Here is a 10,974-nt window from a genome sequence, read left to right on the forward strand (position 1 = left end):
ATTTAGTGATGAAATCCATGGTAATGTTTTCCCATTTCCATTCCGGGATTTCGGGTTGTTGAAGTAGACCTGATGGTTTCTGATGCTCAGCTTTGACCTTAGAACACGTCAAACATTCTCCTACGTATTTAGCAACATCGGCTTTCATACCCGGCCACCAAAAATGTTTCTTGAGATCCTTGTACATCTTCCCCGTTCCAGGATGTATTGAGTATCTGGTTTTATGAGCTTCTCTAAGTACCATTTCTCTCATATCTCCAAATTTTGGTACCCAAATCTTTTCAGCCCTATACCGGGTTCCGTCTTCCCGAATATTAAGATGCTTCTCCGATCCTTTGGGTATTTCATCCTTTAAATTTCCCTCTTTTAAAACTCCTTGTTGCGCCTCCTTTATTTGAGTAGTAAGGTTATTATGAATCATTATATTCATAGATTTTACTCGAATGGGTTCTCTGTCCTTCCTGCTCAAGGCATCGGCTACCACATTTGCCTTCCCCGGGTGGTAACGAATCTCAAAGTCGTAATCATTCAATAATTCAATCCACCTACGCTGCCTCATATTCAGTTGTTTCTGATTAAATATGTGTTGAAGACTTTTGTGGTCGGTATATATAATACTTTTGACCCCATATAAGTAGTGCCTCCAAGTCTTTAATGCAAAAACAACCGCGCCTAATTCCAAATCATGCGTCGTATAATTTTGTTCGTGAATCTTCAATTGTCTAGACGCATAAGCAATCACCTTCGTTCGTTGCATTAATACACAACCGAGACCTTGCTTTGATGCATCACAATAAATCACAAAATCATCATTCCCTTCAGGCAATGACAATATAGGTGCCGTAGTTAGCTTTTTCTTCAATAACTGAAACGCTTTCTCTTGTTCATCATTCCATTCAAATTTCTTCCCTTTATGCGTTAATGCAGTCAAGGGTTTTGCTATTCTGGAAAAGTCTTGGATGAACCTTCTGTAGTAACCAGCTAGTCCTAAAAACTGGCGTATGTGTTTCGGAGTTTTCGGGGTTTCCCACTTTTTAACAGTTTCTATCTTTGCCGGATCCACCTTAATACCTTCTTTGTTCACTATGTGACCGAGGAATTGAACTTCTTCCAACCAAAATGCACACTTTGAAAACTTAGCGTACAATTCTTCGTTCCTCAATACTTCTAACACCTTTCTCAAATGTTCACCGTGTTCTTGGTCATTCTTTGAGTAAATAAGTATGTCATCAATGAAAACAATGACAAACTTGTCAAGGTATGGTCCACACACTCGGTTCATAAGGTCCATGAACACAGCTGGTGCATTAGTTAAACCAAACGGCATGACCATAAACTCGTAATGACCGTAACGTGTTCTGAAAGCAGTCTTTGGAATATCATCTTCTTTCACCCGCATTTGATGATACCCGGAACGTAAGTCAATCTTTGAATAAACAGACGAGCCTTGTAGTTGATCAAATAAGTCATCGATTCTCGGTAGTGGGTAGCGGTTCTTGATGGTAAGTTTGTTCAACTCTCGGTAGTCGATACACAACCTGAATGTACCATCTTTCTTCTTGACAAACAAAATAGGAGCTCCCCACGGTGATGTGCTTGGTCGAATGAAACCACGCTCTAAAAGTTCTTGTAATTGGCTTTGTAGTTCTTTCATCTCGCTGGGTGCGAGTCTGTAAGGAGCACGAGCTATTGGTGCAGCTCCTGGTACAAGATCTATTTGAAATTCAACGGATCGATGTGGGGGTAATCCCGGTAATTCTTTCGGAAATACATCAGGAAATTCTTTTGCGACGGGCACATCATTGATGCTCTTTTCTTCAGTTTGTACTTTCTCGACGTGTGCTAGAACAGCATAGCAACCTTTTCTTATTAGTTTTTGTGCCTTTAAATTACTAATAAGATGTAGCTTCGTGTTGCCCTTTTCTCCGTACACCATTAAGGGTTTTCCTTTTTCTCGTATAATGCGAATTGCATTTTTGTAACAAACGATCTCTGCTTTCACTTCTTTCAACCAGTCCATACCGATTATCACATCAAAACTCCCTAACTCTACTGGTATTAAATCAATCTTAAATGTTTCGCTAACCAGTTTAATTTCTCGATTCCGACATATATTATCTGCTGAAATTAATTTACCATTTGCTAATTCGAGTAAAAATTTACTATCCAAAGGCGTCAATGGGCAACTTAATTTAGCACAAAAATCTCTACTCATATAGCTTCTATCCGCACCCGAATCAAATAAAACGTAAGCAGATTTATTATCAATAAGAAATGTACCCGTAACAAGCTCCGGGTCTTCCTGTGCCTCTGCCGCATTAATATTGAAAACTCTTCCGCGGCCTTGTCCATTCGTGTTCTCCTGGTTCGGGCAATTTCTAATAATGTGGCCCGGTTTTCCACATTTATAACAAACTACATTGGCATAGCTTGCTCCGACACTACTTGCTCCGCCATTACTCGTTCCGACACCATTTGTTCCTTTCGTTCTATTAACCCCTGGTCCGTAGACCTCACACTTCGCCGCGCTATGACCATTTCTTTTACACTTGTTGCAAAATTTGGTGCAGAACCCCGAGTGATACTTTTCACACCTTTGGCATAGCTGCTTCTGATTGTTGTTGTTGTTGTTGTTGTTGCAGTTATTATTATTGTTGGGATGATTGTTGTAGTTGTTGTTGTTGTTGTTGTTGTTGTTGTTGTTGTTGTTGGGCCGTTTGTTGTAGTTGCGATTGATGTTGCGATTGTTGGGATAATTGTTGCGATTGCTGTTGTTGTTGTATTGGTGATTCTTATCACCATTTTCCTCCCACTTTCTTTTGACTTGCTTCACATTGGCCTCTTCAGCAGTCTGTTCTTTAATTCTTTCTTCAATCTGGTTCACTAGTTTGTGAGCCATTCTACATGCCTGTTGTATGGAGGCGGGCTCGTGTGAACTTATATCTTCTTGGATTCTTTCCGGTAATCCTTTCACAAACGCGTCGATCTTCTCTTCCTCATCTTCGAATGCTCCCGGACACAATAGGCACAATTCTGTGAATCGTCTTTCATACGTGGTAATATCAAATCCTTGGGTTCGTAACCCTCTAAGTTCTGTCTTGAGCTTATTGACCTCGGTTCTGGGACGGTACTTCTCGTTCATCAAGTGCTTGAATGCTGACCACGGTAGTGCGTACGCATCGTCTTGTCCCACTTGCTCTAGATAGGTATTCCACCATGTTAACGCAGAACCTGTGAAGGTATGCGTAGCGTACTTCACTTTGTCCTCTTCAGTACACTTACTTATGGCAAACACCGATTCGACCTTCTCGGTCCACCGTTTCAATCCAATCGGTCCTTCGGTTCCATCAAATTCCAAAGGTTTGCAGGCAGTGAATTCTTTGTAGGTGCATCCTACACGATTTCCTGTACTGCTAGATCCAAGGTTATTGTTGGTATGTAGCGCAGCCTGTACTGCGGCTATGTTTGAAGCTAGAAAAGTACGGAATTCCTCTTCATTCATATTCACTGTGTGTCGAGTAGTCGGTGCCATTTCCTTCAAAATAGTCAAATGGAACAAGTTAATCATACAGAATATTAAGAGTAGTTAATAGTATTTCGTAGCATAATATGAACTCATTTATAAAAGCTTTTTCTTCATATTAGCGTTTTATAAGTTTAAATTCGGGTAGTACCTACCCGTTAAGTTCATACTTAGTAGCTAATATACAATTCAACTACTACAATTCTATATGAAAAACTGATTATAATAATATTTCGCGTTCAAACTTTTATACAATATTTTACAAACTTACAATACCGCTTATTTTACATAAAGCATGAAATATAGCACACAATAACTTTGATACAAGATAGTTGTGAAGATAATTCTAGCTAGTACACAAGTCGTTCAGCAAAGGCAATAAAGACACGTAATTCATACGTCCAGAAACAAGTCATGCATTCTGGTTTTACTAGGACTACTTCCCATCCTTGGTCTTGTGCAACATAACCGTTATGGCCGTTGATAAGACAGCGTGTTGTAACGTCGTCAAAGGGACGAGGGTTACGTAATGTACAACAGTCCCGTAACAATCTAAAAACCTCATTTCTTACCCCAATTACCGACTCCGTCACTTGTGGAAACGTTTTGTTTAATAGTTGTAGCCCGATGTTCTTGTTCTCACTTTGGTGAGAAGCGAACATTACTAATCCGTAAGCATAACATGCTTCTTTATGTTGCATGTTAGCCGCTTTTTCTAAATCACGAAGTCCAATATTCGGATATATTGAGTCAAAATAATTTCTTAACCCGTTCCGTAAAATAGCATTTGGGTTCCCCGCAATATATGCGTCAAAGTAAACACATCGTAACTTTGTGATATCCCCCATCTTTCAAACGAAAGTCTCTTATAAACCAAGACATTCTTGGAACGTTCTTCGAATGTCTTACAAACTGATCTCGCCTTAAATAGTTGTGCCGAGGAATTCTGACCGACTCTAGACAAGATTTCATCAATCATGTCTCCGGGTAGGTCTCTTAAAATATTGGGCTGTCTATCCATTTTGTGTTTTTAAACTGTAAAATAGACAAGAGTTAGATTCATAAAAAAATACTTATTAATACAAGCAATTTTTACATATGTCATAAAGCATAAGCACACTATATTACATATATTACACCACACGAATACAACTATCTTATTCCGACTCGCTCGTTTCTTCTTTTTCGGTTTTGGTTCGTTTTGCCAAGTTTCTAGGGATATATGATGTTCCCCTAATACGAGCCGTAATTTTCCACATTGGTTTAGAAAAACCTGGTGGTTTAGAGGTTCCCGGGTCATTGTTACAACTTAAGGACTTCGGGGGTTGACGATACATATAAAGTTCATCGGGGTTGGAATTAGATTTCTCTATTTTTATGCCCTTTCCTTTATTATTTTCTTTTGCCTTTTTAAATTCAGTTGGGGTAATTTCTATAACATCATCGGAATTCTCGTCGGAATCCGATTCATCGGAGAATTGGTAATCCTCCCAATATTTTGCTTCCTTGGCGGAAACACCATTGACCATAATTAACCTTGGTCGGTTGGTTGAGGATTTTCTTTTACTTAACCGTTTTATTATTTCCCCCACCGGTTCTATTTCTTCATCCGGTTCCGATTCTTCTTCCGGTTCCGATTCTTCTTCCGGTTCCGACTCTTCTTCCGGTTCCTCTTCGGGAACTTGTGAATCAGTCCAAGAATCATTCCAATTTACATTTGACTCTTCATTATTATTAGGTGAGTCAATGGGACTTGTTCTAGAGGTAGACATCTATCACATAATATCAAACGCGTTAAGAGATTAATATATCACATAATATTCACATGTTAAAAATATATAGTTTCCAACAAAATTTGTTAAGCAATCATTTTTCAAGTAAACACGGTCGAAGTCCAGACTCACTAATGCATCCTAACAAACTCGATAAGACACACTAATGCAAAATTCTTGTTCTCTAAGACCAACGCTCTGATACCAACTGAAATGTCCCGTTCTTATTGATTAAAAACGTTCCATATTAATTGATTTCGTTGCGAGGTTTTGACCTCTATATGAGACGTTTTTCAAAGACTGCATTCATTTTTAAACAAACCATAACCTTTATTTCATCAATAAAGGTTTAAAAAGCTTTACGTAGATTATCAAATAATGATAATCTAAAATATCCTGTTTACACACGACCATTACATAATGGTTTACAATACAAATATGTTACAACAAAATAAGTTTCTTGAATGCAGTTTTTACACAATATCATACAAGCATGGACTCCAAATCTTGTCCTTATTTAAGTATGCGACAGCGGAAGCTCTTAATAATCACCTGAGAATAAACATGCTTAAAACGTCAACAAAAATGTTGGTGAGTTATAGGTTTAACCTATATATATCAAATCGTAACAATAGACCACAAGATTTCATATTTCAATACACATCCCTTACATAGAGATAAAAATCATTCATATGGTGAACACCTGGTAACCGACATTAACAAGATGCATATATATAAGAATATCCCCATCATTCCGGGACACCCTTCGGATATGATATAAATTTCGAAGTACTAAAGCATCCGGTACTTTGGATGGGGTTTGTTAGGCCCAATAGATCTATCTTTAGGATTCGCGTCAATTAGGGTGTCTGTTCCCTAATTCTTAGATTACCAGACTTAATAAAAAGGGGCATATTCGATTTCGATAATTCAACCATAGAATGTAGTTTCACGTACTTGTGTCTATTTTGTAAATCATTTATAAAACCTGCATGTATTCTCATCCCAAAAATATTAGATTTTAAAAGTGGGACTATAACTCACTTTCACAGATTTTTACTTCGTCGGGAAGTAAGACTTGGCCACTGGTTGATTCACGAACCTATAACAATATATACATATATATCAAAGTATGTTCAAAATATATTTACAACACTTTTAATATATTTTGATGTTTTAAGTTTATTAAGTCAGCTGTCCTCGTTAGTAACCTACAACTAGTTGTCCACAGTTAGATGTACAGAAATAAATCGATAAATATTATCTTGAATCAATCCATGACCCAGTGTATACGTATCTCAGTATTGATCACAACTCAAACTATATATATTTTGGAATCAACCTCAACCCTGTATAGCTAACTCCAACATTCACATATAGAGTGTCTATGGTTGTTCCGAAATATATATAGATGTGTCGACATGATAGGTCGAAACATTGTATACGTGTCTATGGTATCTCAAGATTACATAATATACAATACAAGTTGATTAAGTTATGGTTGGAATATATTTGTTACAAATTTTCACGTAGCTAAAATGAGAAAAATTATCCAATCTTGTTTTACCCATAACTTCTTCATTTTAAATCCGTTTTGAGTGAATCAAATTGCTATGGTTTCATATTGAACTCTATTTTCTGAATCTAAACAGAAAAAGTATAGGTTTATAGTCGGAAAAATAAGTTACAAGTCATTCTTGTAAAGGTAGTCATTTCAGTCGAAAGAACGACGTCTAGATGACCATTTTTGAAAACATACTTCCACTTTGAGTTTAACCATAATTTTTGGATATAGTTTCATGTTCATAATAAAAATCATTTTCTCAGAATAACAACTTTTAAATCAAAGTTTATCATAGTTTTTAATTAACTAACCCAAAACAGCCCGCGGTGTTACTACGACGGCGTAAATCCGGTTTTACGGTGTTTTTCGTGTTTCCAGGTTTTAAATCATTAAGTTAGCATATCATATAGATATAGAACATGTGTTTAGTTGATTTTAAAAGTCAAGTTAGAAGGATTAACTTTTGTTTGCGAACAAGTTTAGAATTAACTAAACTATGTTCTAGTGATTACAAGTTTAAACCTTCGAATAAGATAGCTTTATATGTATGAATCGAATGATGTTATGAACATCATTACTACCTTAAGTTCCTTGGATAAACCTACTGGAAAAGAGAAAAATGGATCTAGCTTCAATGGATCCTTGGATGGCTCGAAGTTCTTGAAGCAGAATCATGACACGAAAACAAGTTCAAGTAAGATCATCACTTGAAATAAGATTGTTATAGTTATAGAAATTGAACCAAAGTTTGAATATGATTATTACCTTGTATTAGAATGATAACCTACTGTAAGAAACAAAGATTTCTTGAGGTTGGATGATCACCTTACAAGATTGGAAGTGAGTTAGCAAACTTGAAAGTATTCTTGATTTTATGAAACTAGAACTTTTGGAATTTATGAAGAACACTTAGAACTTGAAGATAGAACTTGAGAGAGATCAATTAGATGAAGAAAATTGAAGAATGAAAGTGTTTGTAGGTGTTTTTGGTCGTTGGTGTATGGATTAGATATAAAGGATATGTAATTTTGTTTTCATGTAAATAAGTCATGAATGATTACTCATATTTTTGTAATTTTATGAGATATTTCATGCTAGTTGCCAAATGATGGTTCCCACATGTGTTAGGTGACTCACATGGGCTACTAAGAGCTGATCATTGGAGTGTATATACCAATAGTACATACATCTAAAAGCTGTGTATTGTACGAGTACGAATACGGGTGCATACGAGTAGAATTGTTGATGAAACTGAATGAGGATGTAATTGTAAGCATTTTTGTTAAGTAGAAGTATTTTGATAAGTGTATTGAAGTCTTTCAAAAGTGTATAAATACATATTAAAACACTACATGTATATACATTTTAACTGAGTCGTTAAGTCATCGTTAGTCGTTACATGTAAGTGTTGTTTGGAAACCTTTAGGTTAACGATCTTGTTAAATGTTGTCAACCCAATGTTTATAATATCAAATGAGATTTTAAATTATTATATTATCATGATATTATCATGTATGAATATCTCTTAATATGATATATATACATTAAATGTCTTTACAACGATAATCGTTATATATATGTCTCGTTTAAAAATCATTAAGTTAGTAGTCTTGTTTTTACATATGTAGTTCATTGTTAATATACTTAATGATATGTTTACTTATCATAGTATCATGTTAACTATATATATATCCATATATATGTCATCATATAGTTTTTACAAGTTTTAACGTTCGTGAATCACCGGTCAACTTGGGTGGTCAATTGTCTATATGAAACCTATTTCAATTAATCAAGTCTTAACAAGTTTGATTGCTTAACATGTTGGAAACATTTAATCATGTAAATATCAATCTCAATTAATATATATAAACATGGAAAAGTTCGGGTCACTACATAATGCGTACGCAATGCAAAATCATCCCTTCGTTAACAACTACAAAGTCAACTATAATACAATACAATACATCGGGGGCTAGTGCGTGCGTGCAATTCAAAATCATCCCGCCGATGGTAGTTAAAACGGGAGCTAATGCGTACGCAATGCAAAATCATCTCTCCGTTAACTACTAAATCGAACCTCTGAATCCAAATAATTCTATCATAGAATGTAGTTTTGAATATTTGTGTCTATTTCGTCAATCATTTATAAAAGCAGTTCATGTATTCTCAGTTCAAAAATATATCTCAAAAGCATTTAGGAAACAGTTATAAAAACAGCGCATGTATTCTCAGTCCCAAAAATGTAAAGAGTAAAAGGGAATCAAATGAACTCACAATACTGTATTTTGTAGTAAAAATACATATGATGATATTGAACAACTGAACAATGCAGGATTGGCCTCGGATTCACGAACCTATATCATTTATATATATATTAATACATATAATCGTAATCGAACACACACACACACACACACACACACACACACATATATATATATATATATATATATATATATATTATTAATGATATAACTGTTATTTTAATGATTTATGCATTTCATTAATAATTTTAGATATATTTATATCATACATATTATAAAAATAATAATAGAGTTAGGTTATATATATATTAAATATACTTTTATGTAACTAATATTTATTTAGTTAAAATAATACTGATAAATGAAAAGTCGTAATAGCTTTATAATAATATCAGTAGTCATGGTAAAAAAAATAATGATAATAATATTAATGATTTTACTAATGATAATAATAATAATAGTTTTAATAGTAAAGATAATCTTATTATAAATGATAATTTTAATACAAATGTTAATTTTGATATTTTAATAATAAGAATGATAATAATAATAATAGTAATAATAATAATTATGATATCTATAAAAAAAATACTTTTACTAATAATGATATTAATAATAATAATCATAATAATAATAATAATGATACTTGAGTTATATACATATATTTTTTTTTTATTTTTGTCACTTATAACTTAATTATAATTTTAGTCATTTTTAATATAATATTCGTTTTCATAAAACTATCTTTTACTATACTTATTTTTATTTCATACAATAGATTTAGTCATACTTTTGTTAAATTTACTTTCCTATAGTCACAAAGATATATCCCTAATACTTCAATATTTAATTCATAATCATAATCATAGTCAAAATAATAATGTTTAAGGATAATACTAGTAATTCTAATAATAATAACAATAATCATAATAATAATGTTAACTAATACTTTTAGATGACAAAAATCTATAATAATAATTACATTAATAATGTTAATAATAATAATCATCATACTTAATAATAATACTAATAATAATAATACCAATACTTAATAATAATAATTATAATTATGATACATGTATTAATAACAATAATCAATAATAACAATAATAATAATAACAACAATAATAATAATAGAAATAACAAAGTATACCCTTTATAATCTTTGTGTAAAAAGAAATGTTGCAGGCGGGACTCGAACCCGCGACCTCTCGCACACCCGACACCCCTTATAACCATCGCACCATGACTGTCTTTCTGATAGTTAGTCAATTCTATTTTTATATAACCCGTAAAAAAATGCAAGTTCTTCTTCTTCATCTTCAATCAAACCAAGATCGAATCAAGACTCTCAATGGATTAATTAATTAGTTTAAGAACTTAAAATTATGTAAAAATGATTCCTAATCATGATTAATCAAACGTGATAAAAAAATAAAACAAAACTATACAGCCGTCGCTGTTCTTGAAGAAAAGAAAAAATTATGAAACTCAAAACTTGATTGAGAATTTAAGGACGTTTTAGACTTTGATCCCTTCATGAAAAAGGTGCTAAATCGTTATTAGAAACTTTAGAAATTATCAATTTAATCAGAAACATCAGTATGGCTTCGAATTTTTGGATGAACACATTAGTTGACTTTTAAAATCCAAACTTTGACTCGTAAATTAAGGCTCGATATGAGGAATTGGCTTTTGAAACTTTGCAGTTAGTTTTAATTGAAGATTCGTAATAGAACTACATTTCTACATTTTGCTAATTCGTTCGAATTTGAAGTTTACAAAAAAAATAAGAACAGGGGTACTGTAAGGTTTCTTCATTTATTTCTATTAAATGTTGATAATTAG

This window comes from Rutidosis leptorrhynchoides, chromosome 1 (genome assembly GCF_046630445.1).
Source record: "Rutidosis leptorrhynchoides isolate AG116_Rl617_1_P2 chromosome 1, CSIRO_AGI_Rlap_v1, whole genome shotgun sequence".
Classification (NCBI taxonomy): Eukaryota; Viridiplantae; Streptophyta; class Magnoliopsida; order Asterales; family Asteraceae; genus Rutidosis; species Rutidosis leptorrhynchoides.